The sequence below is a fragment of the Sylvia atricapilla genome, chromosome 1, assembly GCF_009819655.1.
Source record: "Sylvia atricapilla isolate bSylAtr1 chromosome 1, bSylAtr1.pri, whole genome shotgun sequence".
NCBI lineage: Eukaryota > Metazoa > Chordata > Aves > Passeriformes > Sylviidae > Sylvia > Sylvia atricapilla.
The window spans coordinates 115742113-115763135 of NC_089140.1; positions in this window are offsets into that span (position 1 = coordinate 115742113).

The following is a 21023-nucleotide window of genomic DNA, read 5'->3' on the forward strand; positions in this document are numbered from 1 at the left end:
CCAAACTGCTCAGCTATCAACACAGTATTCGTGCTGTGTCTTTTCCTCTTAGAAAACATTTATTTCTGCTCACTCACCTGGACCTTTCATTCCTGCTTCTGATTTACAGTTTGTGAAAGGACTGTAAGAGGGAGTGCTGAAATAAGTGTGCTGAAAAGGATTCTGGGATCCATATGAAATCCAGAGATATCCACGCTGCATGGCAGAGAACAATCCCTGAGAATCTCTGTTCAGAAGAATGGAGGAGCTGGAGGACTGATGGAGAGAAGACTTAAAAAACCTAACAATATGAGTTCACTGCTGACTTTATTGTGAATGAGGAAAGCATTTTCAGCATCATTTCGATGCCTGTGTGGCACCCTAAAACCCAGCAGCACAGACGGTTCTTTAAGGTCTCTCTCCAAGTAATTAACAGAGAGGAAATGTGTCTTATAAAAAAATAATTACATTGCTGTAAGCAGTCTTCCTTACTTTGACTACTAAAGTATGTTTCAGTGTAATAGTTACTAAGTAAGCACGTCACCATCTGAATGTACCGCGCTCCTGTGTACTTTTCTAGTTTCATCTGAGTGAACAACATAGGCAAAACACGATTGGCAATATCTTATTTCTTTAGCAGCAGTATGAAAAGTGCTCACTCTGCTCCTAAACTAGGCCTTAGGGGCATTTCTGAGCCTGCAGAACTTTCATTGCTTGTGATGGACAGAAAGGAAGAAACCAAGTTCACTCTCAGGCATGCAGCTGAATTTGAAAGGTTAGAACAGATGCTTAAAAGAAGAAAATATGTTCTCACTGATCAGAATTTAGTTGAAAGTAATGAAGAGCTAGAGTGCAAACAGATGCCCAGCTGAGTTAAAAAAAAAAAAAAAAAAAAAAAAATCCTAAGTGTCTCATCTAGCAGGAATTCAGTCTTATTTATATACACTATCAAGTACCTGTCTGCATCTTTGGGCATCAAAACACCTTAAAGCACTGTCCCTGAGACCATCACTGTGAAGCACATTCCTTCAAGCTGTCTTCATGTGCCATCCCTCAGGCCACAAAACCCCTTAATGTGAACTGGACTTTCAGGCTGTGGCTGACATAAGAGTGTTAAAAAAACGTATCTTATGCTTTAGGTCACAACTGCTCCTAATGGCCAAATATTCTAGAAATACTTATTGGGTCTGTGATAGATTGGGAAAGTTAGTTGTTATAAATGTCTAAAACAATTAACTCACTCCAGAAAATAGGATATAATGAAAAGGTTAAACAATTTAGTATACTTTCGCACATGATAACATCAAATTCCTGAAGAACTTCTCCTCTGTACCAAGAAGTGTGCATATACCAGGTGAGAACCATTTACATACCATTTTTCAATAAAGACCACTCAAAAAGCATTATTGGAAATTGAATAACACTGGGGCTCACTTGTTCTTCAGTGGAAACACTGCATTTTTATTCATTCCTAAATTTTCACTTTTAAAGCTCTTAGAATTGCATGAAAATGCAATCAGATGATACAAATGTGGGCAAAGAAATATGATAAATACAAATGTTTAAGATGATGAAATATCCATCAGTATTCAGAAACCAAAATAATCATGGAGCCTGACAGACTTAGGTCACAGACTCAGATTCCCTGTGGTAGAAAAACTGCAAGAGGAAAAAGAGATAGCATATTTTCTTCCTTGTTTCTGACAGTTGCTTCTGTTGAATAGGTGATTTCATCTTTTCCTTACTCTGTTTGTAATTCTCAGACAATTGCCAATGACACATTTTCACAACTATTCAAAGACATCATTGAAGACTTGTTTACTCAAAAATTGCCAGAGAAAATATTCACCTGAAATGCAGTTCCCCTTTCTCTGTGGTCAGTGCTACCCATCAGAAGTGCTAGGATTTTTATCTTTTTTTCAGTAGCAATTAATAGGAAATTGCCACCATCCATCATTTTTTATACAATTGATATTCATATCCACTAGGGAAATATATGAAAGACAAATACCCGAATTGCTGAAGGTTGATCTCAAGGTCAGACAAAATGATCCACAGGAAACATTTACAGGCAGCTGAAATTGCTTATAATTTGTCAGTAATCTTTTGGAGCAGTCTATTGTAGATAAGTTGTGTCTTGATAATTTGGAGTGGCCAACATGAGTTTTGATTCAAAGAGACAGGCTTTGAGTAGGTTAAATGAAAGAGAATGCATTTATGTAATCTTAAGCCTTCCAAGGCAGGGAGATCAGTGGTAGACATCTCCCAGTGGTGCTCTCTTACGCTGTGTGGGTTGATGCACTAGTTTGATTTAATACCAGATTATAGAGCCATAACCTTGTACTTCTTTTTTGTTTACTGGTAAAAAAAAAAAAAAAAAAAAAAAAAACAGTGATTTGAAAATATGTCATTTGTGTGTGTTTATGGAAGTCCTGTCAATAAAGCACATTTGAAACAAATATCTCGGAACATATCAAAACTATAAATTGGATATTCAAATGTTTTTCATATACATTTTGAAAATGTCGCTATTTCCCTCATCAGATATAATGAACCATCATTGCAGAAGTTTTGCATGCAAGGAATAAGACACTAAGTAAAACAGAACCATTGTATCACTATAGCATTGAAAATTCAGAAACATAAACTCCAGGAAGGAAAATAAATATGTAATTTTTGTTGGGCTCCAGAGAGAAGCGATTTATGGATCAAATCACCAAGGGAGTCAAAAGAACAGTCAGAGCAAGTATTAATGTAGTGGAGCAGTCATCCAGTGTTAAGATTAAGGGAAGAGAACTAGAGGGCATTTTCATTTTTTTAATGTTAACATTTGTCAGCTATAAAGAAGGATAATATCAGATACATTCAAAATGATTCTATGATTTTGGACACTAAACCCTCAGCACTTGGAATTAACCTTTCAAAATTCAGTCCTTTGGGTTTTTGGTTGGTTGTTGTTTGGTTGTTTTTTGGGTTTTTTTCCCTCCCAAATGCTTTTCTTCACCTTTATCTAACTGTGTCTAAATATAAGAGTGCTGGACACTTCCAGGAAGCCATAAATGGGACTATAGAGGCAGTTATAAATTAACTTTTTTTTTTTTTTTTAGTCAGGCAAAATCTGAAAAATGCTAGAATTTATTCATACTCTTCTGCATAAGTGAGGCTGCATATACTGAAGGAAATTAATCCCTGTGCAGTTTTCCTATAGATGCTTTTTACTTTTCATCTGAGTGAATTTCAGCTGAAGAAGATGAAAAGAATGTGATAAATTGCCCCATTTTTCAACACTTTAATTTTTTGTTCATCTTGCTTAAAATTCAAAATTATTTTCTTCGTACAATTTTTAATGCAGCACAGCCTCCTAGGAAAAACCTATATAGTTAACTCCTGAGAAAAAAATGTCTGGTCCTCTCACTGCCCTGGTAGCTGTTTTCTGCACCTCTACTAGCTCTTACTGCCTCTTCTGGGAAATGGAAAGTAAAAATTATATGCTGGATCTGGTGCCACTGGTGTCTTGTACAGCATCATTCACAGCTTTTTGTTTCTACTGGAAATACCTCTATTACTGAATGTTACAATTGCATCTGTTCTATTTATTTCATTTGTTGGTTTACGTTACACAGTTTTGGCAACTGAGAAACATCGTCTGGTAAAGTAATTTATTTAGTCCTTCCCTCAGGCATTTCCACATAAGGACTCCCAGTTCTCAGTGCTTGAAGTGCAAAAACTACCATTTCCCATTAACGAGTTTTATCCTGTTGCTATTATTCGAATACTGGGGATTGCCTGATGCTTTCTAGCACCTCTTACCTTTGCCAGCAGATTTCATCAGCCACCTCCTAGTCCTTGTGCCAAAGTCATTAGTGAAATGTTGTGTCACATTGCTCCCAACACTGTACTGGTGGGGCTCCCAATGCTAATTTCCCTCTGGCCAATTCTTGCCTTTCATCAGCAGACTGTTGTCATCCTTCCTAGCTAGCTCCTTAGATATCTCATGATCTTTCCATTCTGCCTGCTCCAATGTAACTTATAGTTTTCCATACTGTACCACATCAAATACTTTATTGCATTGATACTGCTGAGATCTCTCTCTTGGAAAAATCTGCTGTTGTAAAAAGGGAAAGATGACAGTTTAGTCTGATATATATTTTCAGTAAATTTGCCTTTCATTATAAACACATCTCTTCTAATTTTTGTGGCATTAAATCAGTGTCTACTGCAAAACTTTTTTCCACAGCTGTAATAAAGCAAATGTTGAGCTGAGAAATATATGATAATACAGGACATTTTCCTTTACTTTTAAGTACAGAATATGGGTTTTCTGTTATCCAGTCAAAGAAAGCATGATATACAAGTAATAATAAAGAATGTAATAAAAAAAATATTGGCATTTATTTTTATTTTGAAATTAAGCTTATAAAAACTGAGTTGATCACACTCTCACAAGTATAATACAATTTCACCTCAGTTTAAGCAGCAACATTTATAGATGCCCATACACTTCAACAAGAAAAGAAGTACAAATTTAATGATGTGTGGTCCTTCCCTCATTAATGGTATGATTAAATTTCTTTTCTACTGAAGTAATAGAAATTTCACATGAAGATTAACAGATCTCCCATAAACCTGGTTACTCAAGGCATGGAACAATTTTTATTTTTCACTTGTTTGCTTATTGATTAATTTTTTCTAATTTCATTATTATTTAGATGCTAATTTGACTTCATATTTATGTTTTTTCTCCATTATTATGAAATATTTTTGACCAACTCTTTTGAAGCATGATAGTCTGTCTCAAAAAAACTTCCTTTCCCTCTAAGAGCTACAACAAAGCTATCCATTGCTTTTTCCGTAAGGGACTCCAGAGACCTGCTCCCTCTTTCTCACTGTGATGGATGCCATACCTGGCCCATGGGGTGACCACTCTCTTTGATAGCCCTGTTAAGATTTGCCCCTAACAGACTTGAATTTTCACCTGAGTTTGTGCATCAATGATCCTTTTTTGCCCTTGAAGACACAGTGGTAAGAAGGAAAGAGTACTCTTTCATAGACAGTGGTAGGTTCAGGAGTGAGCAAAGGTTTCACCATACTTCTTCACATTCTAAGCATGAACTCTAGACATAAGAGATTGCTCTCTGAGCCTATAAAAGATCAACCCAAGCTGAAAATTTTAGAGTAAACCAGAGACTGGTCTGAAGATTTTCTGTTTCTAGGCATGAAGAATTCTGATAAACTTTTTAAAACACCATGGCCTTATTTCTGTCTTTATCAGTCTTCTTTTGCCAGCTTACTCTGTGTCCTCCTTTTTAGAGGAGGAATTATGAAGATCAGAAAAGCAGATCCAAATACTTTAAAGAAAGAGGCATTGCCCTCTGAATAGTCTGACTATGTCCCTCTGTAAGGGTGGTGAGGCACTTGAACTGGTTGCCATGGGAAATTGTGGATGTCCCATCCCTGGAAATGTTCAGGGCCAGGCTAGATGGAGTTTGAGCACCCTGGTCAAGTAGGAGGTGTCTCTGCCCAAGCAAGGGGAGCTGGAGGTGGATATTCTTTATACCCCCTTTCAACCTCAAACATTCTATGGTCCTACAGTCTCTGCAACTTCAAGAAGCCTTTTACTAGTTGTTCAGTGTCTAGGACAAAGCCATGAGCTCAATTTGCATATTAACTTGCAGAATTTCCATCTGACTTTTGTGCCTGCTCTCCTAATAGATTTGGACTCAGTTAGATGCATTTGGTCCCACACATTTTCAGGGACAAATTATTACTTCAGGCAGGATCAGAATTGAGTAAAAGGCTGAACAATGGGGGAAGAGATCAAGAAAGAGTGAGAAGGATTCAAAAGACTTTGAAAAACCTTAGGAAACCTTACAAGAAGAGAAAAATATCAGCTATTTTTTAACCTACTTTTACATTTTATTTCCATCCATTTTAACTAGAAATTCTATTTCTTGGCAGAACAATTGGACAAAAATATGTCTTGTGTAAGTCTCCAGTGGTGTTATAGTGAGTTATTGCACATCTGATTCTAACTTGGATAAAACTCAATGAAGTGTTAAATAAATCAGTGGTTTCTACTTCTTCCTAGTAATATTGTCATGGAATCATTTTATAATTGTGATAAGACTTCAGTGGTGCCTGTCAGTGATCAAATAACAATTTCTCTGGGTAATGCAGCCAAGCATCAATGTTTAGTCTGACCCACACAATATAAAAAAGGAGCAAGAGTACCTTAACAAATTTCACCTTGTAAGGTTTTACCATCTGCATGGAGTACATTTAAGGCATAGTTTCTGAATTCAAAACAGGAGAACAAAGAAAATAAAGCAGTGACTAGGCCTGGCAGTTTTCAGAGGAGATTTCCAAGGTGAGAGAAGGTGTGCTGTTGGTATTCACCTTTGGCAAGGACATGGACTTAGGTTGTGGATGACCATTTCTTTCCACCACTGTCTCCATTGGTAAGTAGGGAAAATCACACAGAAACTCTTGGGTAATTCTGGGGCCAGAAGGTACCATCTCAGTAGTGAGAAAGAAGAGGATAAAGGATGTCTCCTGAAGATATTTCAGGTTTTACCTTGATTGTCATCTCTACTGTGAAGGCTATGAAATTGCAGGCACATAATGAAAGATATGCACATGAGATACTTAGGGCAAAATTCATCATCAATACCGAGATTGACCTTTAGCACTTCTCCAAAAATGATCTTCTGTAACCCCAAATAATTGAATATTTTTTGTAGATCAGACAGCTCCTAAAAAATTCTTAGACAAAATCAAGAAAAGTTGCCAAATGAAGAAAAAACCATAAAAGCCATCACACAAAAACATTTAGAACCATGTAAAGCTTGCCAAAAAAGTCTAATAAAATAAAATTTAAGTATTCCTATACCTATTTTTTACCCTTCGGAAGAAGTTTTCAGTTAAGTGGTATGACTGTTCCTATCTTCCTGTTGATCGGCCCCTGAGATTTGGATCTGACTATGACTTCAATATTAGTGTACTTGTGCAAACTTTTTTTATTTTGCTAGATTTAGTTCTTTGTATGTAACCTCAAGCAAGTATCTCAGCATCTCTATGAATCAGGATTTTGATATAAAATGAGATTAAGAATGATTTTTCTTCTCTCAAGAGGCTTGCAAGAATAGTCACTCAACATATAAAAAAGCTAAGTAGTATTAATATCAGTTAAGATGGTTAGAATGAAATACTGACATAAGAGAAAATTAAACCTTCCATTCTGAACTTATAATGGGGTTTTTTTGCTGAATATAGAATATATTATTTGAATTAAAGTAAATAGCATCAAAATGTTGAGAAACAGACTGCACCATGGATTAGGATTATAAGTGTTTAAGTGATATTTTTAGTTTTTCCCTTGTTAGCACAAAATACTTACAATTCCTAGTTAAAGCACACCTCACATTTTTCTTCTGCTGTCTCAAAAATAAAATTATTCTAAACAGTCATGTTCCAATACAGATGAGGTTAAAAATAATAGAATTAATTAAAGAAATCTTTGGTTTGAGCAACAAAAATAAGAAGGCATACCCTGCCAATCAAAAAGTCCTGATATTCTCTTTGGCTATACTAATGACACATCTCTTCTGATTGACTGTTGTCAATTACTTTGTACATATCAATCTTGACAAAATGTGGTACACTGTAACATTTTATTTCTTAAGTTCTATGGATATTTTGAGTGTTAATTATTGCTGCAGTAGCTTGCATTTCTTCATGTATTTGAGTTAACACATTAATATTTCAAATCATGAAATGACAGGACTCTGTTTCTGTCTTTTATAATTGGTACACTGTTGTTTCCAAACAGTGCCTTTTATATGAAGCACTATTTCATACAAACTGACAACTTGATCACTGTGATGCTGAAATATCAACTTATATTTTGGCAGAATGACATTTCTTGTGACATACATGCATTGTGTTTATTTTGATTTTATTCCTAATCCAAGAAAAGTGCAGTGCAGTTCTCTTACCAGAGGAACAAATAACATGTTTCATTGGAAGCATGCTTCCTAGAGATTTTATTTAAGAAATAAGGTACTAAAACTGCTCATTATCTCCATGCATAAACATTTGGCTTAGAAAGATAATTTATAAAATAGCTGTAATTTCCTTCAAAATATTATTACAAAAATTATTATTATAATTATAGACAATATTGTTTCCTTTGACTAAAGCTCACTAGAGGCAAAGTGATCAATACTGATGCTATTTTCTTTGATGCAGTTGAGTATGCTTCTGAGCTGGTACTTGTACCAAATATTCCTATGCTGTTCATTCTGAAAATTATATCTGGAGATCTGATTGCCCGTGATGGTAGATTAACAACTCCATAGCATAACTGTGACCATCACAATCTACCCTGCCAAAACCAATGCAGGTCACCTCTTTTATTTCTTCTGTTGAGTACCTTCTGAGTATTAACTGAGGACTGTAAAGTAAGGCAAAAGATCAATAGATTTTAACTTTCCAGAGAAATTGCCCTTGCCTTAAATGAAGAATTTATTATAAAAATTTGTTATGAAAGTTTCATATAGACTATGCACACAGTTATGAGGATATTGGTTTTACGTTGTCGTAAGAGTCTTAATAACTACCACAAAATTAGCCTGACCAAGACAAATGTGAATCTATAGTAATTTTGTAGGCTAGCAGGCTACAATCCTGAGAGCACATAGCTTCCATTAGTGCCACTCAAACCAGGACAGTATTGCAAATTGAGCTATTCAATAGAGAGATAAATAGATGGGTCTATACAAGAACAAGCAGTTTCTGCCCTTCTAGTTTACAATTTGGGTAATAATACTCACAAGTAACCTTGAAGCCTATTCTAACTACCTGAGCTGACTGAAAAAATAGAGCTGTGCTTCCCGGCCCTTAACAGAAAACCCTTACCAACCGTGGCTCAGTAAATAAGAGTCTCCACTTTCCTCTGATGCTGTGACCATTCATAAGTAGAGAACAGGTCTGCATTACTAAGATGAACCCTTAGACTATCTTATATTTTATATCATCTATTTTTTAAATTTTATAAGATTCCACAACCATTGATTTCCTTTGGTTTTAAACAAATAAAGAGGTAATTCACTGAGACGCTATTTAAATAACAAAATCTGTCCAAAACACTTCCAATGCATAATTCCTCCAAACAGTGTGTGGCCTGTCTGTAACTGCTGAGGCAGAAAACGAGGTCCTCCTTTTGCTGTGCCTTGCTTCCAGAGCTGCAAATTCCCTAGAAAAAGATGTGAATATTCTAGTCCCACAGAGTGTTATACTCTCTAATAGCTGGTGCTGACAGAAGAAGTTCCACTTAAACAGTGCAGTGGATTACACCACCCATCCCTCCTTGAAAAACTTGTTGGAAAATATGCCACAGACGCTAATAATTGTTCATTAAGCTGTCAGCTACTCCTCCTGTGCAGCTATCAATTTTGCCTCTCTAGAAGAACTGAGAATGGAAAAAAGGAGGCAGTGTTAAAGGTAACAACAACAGGAAAAAGTGAAGCTGTATTATTGCTGAGCAAATATTTCACAAGGAATTATTTACCTAACCCGCTTAACCTTCGATTCTGTTTGTGCAGTACCTGCAAGCAAACAAAAGGCTTTTTCTCAATCAACTACATTTGTTGCACAAAATTAACCAGCCACATTTTGAGACTACATTTTGTTTAACTGCAGATCAAACACAGAAAGTCGTTTGCAATTATTCTCTGTTTAATAACCTCTAGTTTGTCAATGTTAGCTAGTCATCACTTACTAAATAAATCATGTGTCATTGTCTGCTTCCCTATTACACACAGCCAAATTTGGTCCAAATATTTGCATGTGGAAATTTCAGAATTGTTTTAATTGCCTTTGTGTAGGTGTTTTCTCATTTGCAGGTCTAATGGAAAAAACGTGCAGAAGAGGTTCAAGAATGGCTGGTGCAAAACCCATTTAAAATGTAAAGGAAAACCTGTGGGGCAGAAATAGCAGTCTAGTTCCTCCTTCTATATTAGCCTGGCTAAATTTAAAAGAAAAAATATTATATCAAAAGAGCAGACACCTGTAATTTGATGCACTATATGTTTTAGACACACAGCAGGACATGCCATGCTATATTCATGAGCCTTAATGAAGTAAGGAAAATAATAAACTTCATCTATTCATGGAGAGATACCAAAGAAATTAAGAAATCTGAGCATGATGGGAAAAGCTTATTGCGAGGACACTCTGCCTAAAAAACATGGTACAGACGCCTTCTATGCTACAAGAATCCAGCCTTAAAAACTTTTCCTGTCTTGGAGAGCAACATCTTGCACATAGTTCAAACCTGTGAAACCAGTATTCTAAAAGAACCAGGCTACAGCCTTTAAGCATTAATAAAGAGGGTGCCAAAACCAGAAGAAGGGCGAACCTGGATTGCTTTTTAATTTTGGTTGCTTTGGAAGAGGAAGATACCTGATTTCACACACCACATGTACACTGAAAATAATTGACATCCTGCTGGGGGACTTGTCTACTGCATGGTGTACATTATTTATTAAGAATGATTTGTCCCTCTCTAGTAATTATTAAAACCCCAACATTTGCTACCAGAGGCTATACATTTATCACATTTATATTAATTCATGCTTTACAAGGAAAATGTAATATTTTATATAGCATTTTAGTTCTTTATTTGCAATGGTTATCATAAAATTATTTACACTTCCAAAGTATCTAAAAGGAACACAGCATCACTAAAGTAAAATTAAAAAACAAAACACACTTAAAATATGTCACAGATGAATTTCTGTGTAACACCAAAAGCAAAATGTGTTTAAGTCTGTCTTACAAGGGATGGAATTTTCCTAGAAATCAAGCTGTTGGTACAAATATGCCTATGTAAAGAGGAGCAACTTGTCCTGTTTTTTGCAATATTGCACACAAATCTGAGCCATCCTACTTGAAAGGTTAGCAAAATTTATTACCTAAAGATACTCAAAAGGTTGGCAATTCTTGAGGTGCTGAATCCAAGTGTAAGAAAAGAGTTTTATGGAAAAATCATTCTGGATGACAAGGAGTGACCTCATCTCATACACACTCTGCATTTTCCATTCTGCCGAGAACAGATCGTCAAACCAGGCTAACTGAAATAGTCAAAGTATTAGCAGGGCTGAATATCATACCAGTCCTGTTAATGCCTTCCACAGGTCCGCTCTAAACAAAGATGAGTCATGCAGCCACAAGCGCATTCTACAGTTCTGCCAAACCACAGATGATTTTCTGTGGATGATCCTATGAAATACTCTTTTTATTTCTTTAGTACTTCATTAGATTTGACACATTCTAGATGATTGTCTTGCACAGAGCTTAAATTAACCTTTCTGCAACATGAGAAGGAAATTCAAGGAAAGGAAATGCATATGGAAATGTGATGTAATTCACCCAACAAAGCGTCTGAAGCAGCTGAAATTTGCATATTCTGATGAAGAACAGGTATAACTGATCCCTGTAGGCAATGGGGGTGCTGTCATCAATTCCTTTCACTGAAGTACTGCTGCCTGTATTTGTTGCCCTCCTTCATTTCTCCTACATGGGGTTTATGCAATGATTACTCAGCATTACAACTCAACCTGTCTGATGGTTAGTGGGAATATGCATACTGTGCAAGTGCTGTGAAGCTTAGATTTACAGATCCTGGTGAGTCAGCTGGCCCTCAGCTGGAGCTGCTGCCAGTTTAACATTATTTAGATGTATGCTTAGCAGCTTCTCCTGATGTTTCTCATAATGTATGTTTTAGCATTTTCTCATCTGTTTCTCATAATATGAAATAATGTGTCTGACTAAACTAATAAGGGAATGTGGAGGATGCTGAACACAATCTGCCTGCCCTGACTCTCCTCCCACACATCACCATCCTTTCATTCAGCTTCCTTTTGAGTAGGCGAAAAAAAAAATTATGAAAATATTAAAAATAAATTAAAGCATTTGAGTGAATGGTATCTCCAGTGTTCTTCAGTAGCATTGCATATGTCTGGTAACCAGTTATACATTTAGCTGGACTCACCAGCCTATGAAATTGCTACATTTAGTGACCTCCATCCACTACATCTTCCCTTTACAGTTTGTCCTCTCTGTCTCATACACCGAAATCAAATGTCTGTGCTCTCCAGGAAGCACAGCTGGCACCAGGAGACTACTGCATGGCTACAGACATTTCTTCAAACATCTGTAATCACACAAGTGGTCTACCTAGTGGAAATCCTTTGGTTCATGCAGTTTCTCCCCAGTCTGCCTGTCAAACATCAAACTTCTCTACTTTCCCACATGGATAAACCACTACATGGAAAGAAAAGGCTGGACACTGGATGACAATACCCTCCTTTTGATTCTATATTTTCTACTCAGTTGTGTTACAGGGGTAGAGGCTTGGAAATGGCATTTCAATATTTTCTTAATATTTTCTTTGGTGTGATAACAACTTTTACAACACAGTGCTTAAGCATTTTGGTTTTAGTTGTTTGTGTTGCCTGTTCCTTCAACTTGTAAGGTGGTCAAACGCAGGGTTGTTCAGTTGTGCAATTTTACTCAGTCTTCAGAGACCTCTTCCCCTGGCTGACCAACAATAGGACACTGCTAAATCTCACTCAGGGCTGAGAAACATTGCTGAAGTCCAAATGTGGTTGAACACAGGGAGTTTGAAAAAACCTCACAACTTTGCAGCTTTCACATTCTTCTTCAGATAGAAAAGCACCAAAAAGACAAAACAAGGGAAAAGGACTAATTACATAAATAATTGGGAATAGGATACAATAACTATTTGTATGCTGCAGAAAGGAAAAGAGCAAAGAAAGGAAAGAAAACACCTAAGAGGAATATACAACTCTGAATCTTTTGTAGACTGCCCATTCCTAACTCAGGACAGATTTGTTTTAAATAATCACAACTTCAAGCAATGCCAAAAACTTTAGGGCCAGGCAGAGGTAGTCACATAAACCATTAAGACTTTTAATTTTTTCGTCTGTCAGAGGAGATGTTAGAGATATGGTTGTAAGTGTTAATATAAGGATATGGTTGTAAGTATTCATATTCATGTAAGTGTTAATATTCATATTAAGGTCATATCTTCCTTGGAATATGATTTTAGTGCAGTGGAGTCTGCATGCGCCACCTCTACTTCTCTGGTCTTTTTTACATCTTGTATAGGAATCTTCACAGAGGTTTTAAGGGTCGTTTGGTAGGGAAGAACCCTAACTCTGGTATCTACATAAACTTGTGCAAAAAAGCCTGAATTGCTGTATAATATGTGTTTTGCCAAGTTTAAAACCCAATGGGAATCAATGACCCCTTTCTGAAGAAAGGTGGTAACAGGCAAATCGCTTACTGCATGATTAAAATTATTTCCTAGCATATAAAATGCAGGGTTTGAGTCTGACAATACAAAAATGAGTTTTGTCCATTGAAGTGATCAAATCTTAAATATCTATAAAAACTGACAGACTTAGAAGCACTGTGAACACAAACTTTAAAAACTAGATCAAAGTAACAAAAGTGGTTGGGAAAAGTCAGTTTTTCTCTTCTTGCAAGGGTTCTCCCTAGAGTTAATAGCCAGGCTGCCTCAATTTCTGGAGAACAAGAAATACACAGCTGGCAAAAATGTGTTCATATTTGAATCAGCCTTTAGAGACTCTTAGAAGAGTTTGTATCTCTAATCTTGCAGAGATGTCCTTACTTCAGTGTTTGTAGGGCAAAGTTGTAGCTCACAAAGATTACTGGGTCTATGAATCAGGAAAAATACAGGAAAGAAAGTCCCTGCACTCAGTCTTTGAAATGTGCAAGCTGAAGAAGACTTTATCTTCCTAAATCACACACAGACAAAAACCAAATTCTTGTTGCATAAGGTAGGGCACTAGGCTTTGTGATGGGTTTTTTTCTGTTCTAAAGGGTTTGATTTTTGTTACAGTAAGACTGAAAATCTTCTTTTTGGAAAGATAAGAATGACTTCCTCACTTTACATAACACAGATTTTATAGCTAAGTAATCAAATGTCATTCATTTACAGTGGTAGTAATATACTATGGCCCCACAAAGTATTATAATGTTGTGGTAATATCAAGACAGACTTCTACCTTGTTAAATGAAACATTCTGATTTTTCAAAACAGAATTTCAGTTTTTGGAATGACTTTCTAATGAAACATTACAAATTTCCACAGCCCATAAAAATCTGAATTAAAACCAAGTTCTGAAATTACTATCTTCTGATGGAAGGAAATTTGTTCAGGGTTTTTTTCTGTAAAAGGGAAAATCCTTAATCACCACAAGCCACCAAGCAGCTGCTTAGCTTATCTTAGTTTGACAGCTCAAAAAAAACCATCTGCAGTCCCACTTCTTTCTTACACCAAAGAGGGAGCTGTGAAAGCTCATCATGATGATAAATTTTCTGACCTGATTCTTATCCTGCCTCTGTCACTGACCCTCATATGGTAACCCAGCACTAAACCATGCACTAAAACAGACTCCAACAGCAAGGAGTCTGTCAAGGACTGTAGTAAGTGACAATTTGGGGCATAATTTTATTACAGATTTGGCTACCCTTGTAGTCAGATAGATCTTGTGTGTGCAATTATGTTTGCAGTCTTGCATAATACAGTTTTCCTTGTAATTGTCAGGTTATTAGCTCAGTGTTTTAATTTTGCTTTCTCCCAATTATTTGCATGCTTCTTAATTGGAAATCATTAGCATATGTAAATACTCCATTTCCATGGTGTTTTGCAGCATGAGCTCATTGTGTTGAATTAATTTGCTAGCTAAATAGCCCTAAATGTTAAAACAAGATAAATGTCTACATACCATGTATGAATATATATCTAAATATACAGGGAAATTGTACACAATATCTTTTGTGCATTGTTTAAAATGAGTTAAATGGAACCTGTCTGCCTTTAATATTTTTAAAATGTATTTACTTTGTTACATAATTTACTATTGGAATCTCATTCACATACACAAAGAATGATATCTAAATTGCTTCCTTTTCAACAGAACTAAATTACTTTCATATTGTAACATATATTATTGTTTGGCAGCCGAAGAAGATGCTTAACAAGTCAACATTTACCAGAGGTTAACAGAGATGCCTCCCATTCAGAACTGAGAGAAAAACTACTGTAAAAACATGAAATCTTGATTGAAATAGGACTTTCTAAAGGAAACCACAACAGAATGGTTTAGCTAATGCCTCTTAGAGCTGATAGACTGGTTTTATTTTCTTTTAAGTGAATGTGTGATTCACTCTGGCAATTCAAAGTAAGGAAAAAACAGCTAGATTAGCCAGGGTTTTTTTGATTAAACTTGTTTCTTATCATTACCATTACATCCAGTGGCCTTTCTGCTTACAGGAAACTTTATGTTGAGTAAAGTGAGGCTGTTTTTCAGGGGTACAAATAAGTTACGACTCAAAGTGCTCTGTCAGTGTGTGACCTTGGCATGTGACAGCAGAATGCAACTGAGCTGCAGAATGGGCCTGAAAATATGAATGGAAATGCCTGAGAAATTCACTGGTTGACTTTGTATAAGGAAATGTTGTAAGAGCTGTAGTTTATGAGTCCTCTGATAATGCAGAGGATTAGGACTGTTACCAGAAAAGCAGCACTCACAGATGTCTGTATAGACAAACACTCCAGCAGATCAAGGGACATGTGACAGCATTCTTACTAAAGTAAAATGAGGAGAGGAGAGGAGAGGAGAGGAGAGGAGAGGAGAGGAGAGGAGAGGAGAGGAGAGGAGAGGAGAGGAGAGGAGAGGAGAGGAGAGGAGAGGAGAGGAGAGGAGAGGAGAGGAGAGGAGAGGAGAGGAGAGGAGAGGAGAGGAGAGGAGAGGAGAGGAGAGGAGAGGAGAGGAGAGGAGAGGAGAGGAGAGGAGAGGAGAGGAGAGGAGAGGAGAGGAGAGGAAAAAGAAAAGAAATTAAAATATTCACTCTGTTACTATTAATCCATTAGGCTTTATGAAAAAAAACTGCTTTTTGAGGAGACTTTCCTCTAACCCTATCCTTAGAAATTGCTTGGCTGTACTGGTAATTTAGAGGTAGTGTCTCTGTAATTTGTATACTCATGCAACTCTACTACTCTTGGCTGAGGTTTTCATCCATCAAAATTTGTTTAGCTAGAATGGAAATTGACCACATCATTTTTTCCCCTGTAAAATACTGGTAGTATGGTACGTTTACAGCCCATCCAGTTTCCCACACTCTCCTTTGAGGAGAGCAAGACAAGCTATTGAATCCTGCCATCTCTAACATGCTGGGGAATGGTACCCACTGGTTTAATACATTAGGCTTATCTCATGATATGCTTTCTGTCGGAAGTACACCTATGCCATAACTGCTTAAAGAGCAATGGTATTTAAAGGTCTACCTCATAAAACTTCTCCACATATTTTGCATTAACCTTTAAAAATTTCCCCTTACCCACCTCAGTTATTCATCCTTGTTGCAGCCTAGTTGTTTGCCAGATCTAGTGAGGAAAAGTTTCACCTGAAAGAGTTGAAGAAAAATAAAGCAATTCAAAAGGATAAAAAAAGATCATTTTTGAATATTTCCTAACAAAACTTCTCACATCAGGATGGTGCTGGCATGCGCAAAAAAAAAAAAAAAAAAAAAAAAAAAAAAAAAAAAAAAAAAAAAAAATTAAAGCCATTGTTTTATAATAAATAGTGTAGGAAATTTGCCATATTGTAGTATATTAAGGTACAGAACCTCTAGTCCCTATTTGCCAACATTCCAGGAAAAGGATATGGGGGAAGACTTTTTTAATTTATTTACTTATTTTTTAACAGATAAATGGCACACTGTTCTAATAATTCTTAGGAAAGTGAATAAAGCATTCCCATATTTTTTTTTTATTTTCAATTTCACTAGAAATTGAAAAAAACTTATTAGCTTATGTCTTTCCTTCTTGTATATTCAACTACCTTAATTTGATAAGGTTTTAAAGATTCTTTGAAGCTTTTTGTTCTTGGCTTTCTTTCCTCTGTAGCACCCTTTTCTAACCTAACTGCTAACAAAACTCAACTACCAGTTTTGTAGTCCTCTGATGTCAAATTACTGTTTTATTTCTCTTTGCCAAATCCTATCTCTAGTCATTCACTGGAGCCTCCTTGGCTGTCTCCCCAGGCTTTCAAACTGAATATCCCAAGACTATCTAAAACAGACTATATTAAAATGAAATTACTTCCCTCACTTCACCAAAACCTAGCCTGCCCTTTCCCTTTTCTCCCATTTCAAATACATTTATGATCTTGCTGCTCATTCAGCTTCACAAATAATTTTGTGCTTGATACTTCTTTCATGCATAGTTTCAAGCCTCAGTTTTCTTCTCTCCAGTATCTCATAAATTCCTCTTTTATCTTATTGCCTGAAATACAGACTTGGAGTCTTTTTCCAGAATTTGCATTAATAAAGATAAGAAACCACTGATTTCCCTTTCTTTAGCTTGTAGACTTCATTCCGCCTAAGATAGGGTTTTCTTAGCTTTATTGAGGTAAGGAAAAGCATCTTAAGGCATCCTTACCAACAGGGCAGATTCTACCACTTCCCTCTGCTGGATTTTTGGGCCTTTAAATGTGTTCTCTACCTCATCAACATTTGTCCTTACCATTTTCCCATTGAAACCCACTACATCACTCCTTCACATGACCTTATTGTCATTTCATTTTCCCCATGTTCTAATAACACCCCTTTCTGGAAAGACTGAGTGGCCACACTTTTACACAGCTCTTTTAAAATTGTTCCAAAGTAAGAATATGTGAATTATTATCTACCTTGGCTTTTGTGGTGGGCCTGATCTGCAATTTTTTTTATTTGTATTGGAAATTTTTGGAAGGAATCAAGATAATCAATATACTTAATGAGTTTAAAAGCATTTAAGATACTGGCATAGCTTGACAAGGAATTAATCGCTATTTATATTTTATTTCAGAAGCACCTAAATAGCTTAGTATAGTTTAAACTGATGGGTGCAGTACTGAATATGTAGCAGCAAAATTTAAAAATTAGAAGTTAAGAAGGACTCTCCATTGTCATCTAGATAAGCCACAAAATACTAATCACACAATGACATAGCCATTCTATAGGAATGAAAAAAGTTAATTTTCAGTTGTTATCAACATTGTCTCAAATTGAAACAATGCACTTTAAAATCTGTAGAGCTGCTTTAATTTTTAAGGGGAATTTTCCTTTTATTCCTCAATATAGTTGCGTTTCGAGGATGATTTTTCTTGCATCTGCTATCCATCTTTCTTTTCATCATTACAAAAGTGTGACCTTGATCAAAATGTAGAGATTGGGCAATTGTTCCAGGAATGTGTAGTTTGAACAGTTAATATTATATTCATCTCTGTAAAAAATCCCAAATCTTTCATGCAAGTGAGGTTGCATAAGCCAAGAAATACATATCCTCACTACTTTCACTTTTATGATCTTGGAAACCATTAAATAGGGGGAGGAAAAAAAAAAGAACATTTGAAATGCAGCCAAGTAGCCAAGAAAAGAGGACTCTGTGTCTTTAAGCTGGGGAGAAAAATAAAACCCAATCATTCTGAATGTATTGCTTTAGTCATCTGGTTTCATTCTATTAATGACCTTTAACATCTGCAAAAATATTGTGAGAAGCTAATTTTGTTTGTACTGAGGTGGTGCAGAACAGTTTCTGGCTGTCAGTCTAGGATGTGCTATAAAATAAAATTGTCTTTCTGGGAGTCTGACAAAAACCTACTGTACAGATTCAGTTTATTTACAACAGCATGAAATGAAAAGAAAACAGAATTTTACAACACGCCAACATTCAGAAAATGAATACTACTTACACATTTATATATATTTTAGTAATAAGTTTTCAAGATATCCACTGAGATTAAGGGATCTATTTTTTATTTTGTGGTATTCCACAAAAATTTTAACCAGAGCAAAGTATTTCTCTGCAAATGCTCTTCTCTAGAATTGTAATAACCTATTACCCTGATTTTAAACAGAGCCCTCCTTAAAACCCAGAGTTAGCTCTGGCACAATAGGCCTTTAATTAAACAGAAAGCCTTGCAGAGAAGAAATGTCTGCGTCATGTCTTTGGATCACAGTCATAAAAGAAGAGATGCAGTGTGGTAGAAGGGAAGTAGTGTGAGACTGTTCTGGCAGACAGGGAGCATTCACCTCCTCTCCCTCCTTCTAAGTCCAGATAAGACTCAGGGAGGAGACAGAGGAGAGGTTGAAGAATAATTTAAAAATATCTTTGTGCCATTCTCTACCTTAAAAGACAAAGTGCAACAGGTATTGCTGCAGAAGGAGTGCTGGAGATTAGTTGGTGCCTACTCAGTCCCTCATAAACACACAGCCCCACTACCTTGTCCTCCCACTGAGGTTGGGGTCTCCCAGCCAGGCTCACATCCTGCCCCATTCAGTCTGCTGGAAGAAAAACATAAATATTTGTCTGAGTGCAGAAAACTACATTTTTGCTGGCCTGGAAGTGAAATGCGAACTTACCCACAGGAAAACTCTTTTTTATCCACTGGAAAAAAAGAGTCAAATCTAGTGACTTTAAGGTGAAAAGAGTGCTATCCCAGTAACAGTCTCTAGGTCTACCTCACATCAAGGATTTTATCTGCACTAATATGGTAAAAAAAACAATTTTTATTTGTTAAGGGAGGGATGTTCATTAAGAAAGCCATTCAGATCACTAAAACATGCTTTTTTCTTACTGTTTAAAAATGACTATAAGGTAGCGCTTTGGAGGCAATTGTATGCATGAGTGAAGTCATTGAGGGCCACCCTGCAGGGAAGGTTTCGGGGATTCCTGTGGATGAAATGCTGGACATGATCCAGCAAAGTGTGCTCACAGCCGCCCAGAAAGCAAATTGTATCTTGGGCTGCATCAAAAGAAGTGTGGCCAGCATGTCAAGGGCAGGGATCCTGCCCCTCTACACTGCCTTTGTGAGATCCCACATGGAGGGCTTCATCCAGCTCTTTCATCGCATGAAAGTCATGTATTTGGTAGACCAGGTCCAGAGGAAGGCCACAAATATGATCAGAGGGCTGGAGCACATCTACAGAAACAGGCTGAGAGAGCTGGGATTGTTCAGCATGGAGAAAATACGGCTCTGGGAAGACCTCATTGGACCTTCCAGTAGCTTTAGAGGACTTACAAAAAGGAAGGAGAGGGACTTTTCAAACAGGCCAATAGCGCAAATGCAAGGGGCAATAGCTTTAAACTGAATGAAGGGAGGTTTAGAATAAATGTTAGGAAGAAATGCTTTAGTCAGAGACACTTCCTTGGAAGTGTTCAAGGCTAGGTAGGATGGAGCCCTGGGTAACCTTTTTTGGGAGTGACATCCCTGCCACTGTCAGGGGGATTGCTATTAGATGATCTTTAGATTTTCTTCCGACACAAACTATTCAATGATATCTTTTTTCTGTAGGGCTGACTACAGCCTGATGACCTATGTGAACAATATATACCCCCTTTGCTTTTACACCAACCCAGTTCTACTCATATTTCCTTAAATTATCCAGCAGTAAACAATAAATTTTCTTCTCTATTCATAGATTGAACAGAATACTAAATACCAATAAAAGCAAAGAGGTACAGTAAATTGCATGATTTTGTGAATAGCAATGGTGTAGCATAATATAAAAAACAAAGCCAGCCCTATGCAAGGTCTCTGTCTTTCAGCTGAATATTATTCATCATCTGAATTTCACATAGAATATTAAGTCAAGAACAAATTATGTTTTTCTCACTGCATAATCTGGGGATTCATGCCTAAACTATGTTGATGCTTTCCTGAAACATGATTTTGGTGAAACTTATCCAGGACTCCTGTGTTGTCCACAAGTTTTGGAAGACATTAAAAAGCTTGGTGAGGAAGCAGAAAATAACTGCAAAAATTATTGGATGCCTAGATAAATTGTCTAAATAAATAATTAAATGTTTTTAAAAGTCTTATTTTTAAAAAATAGTAATAATGTGGCCAAAATTTCCCAACAAAGAAATTATTGTTGGTAATTTTTCC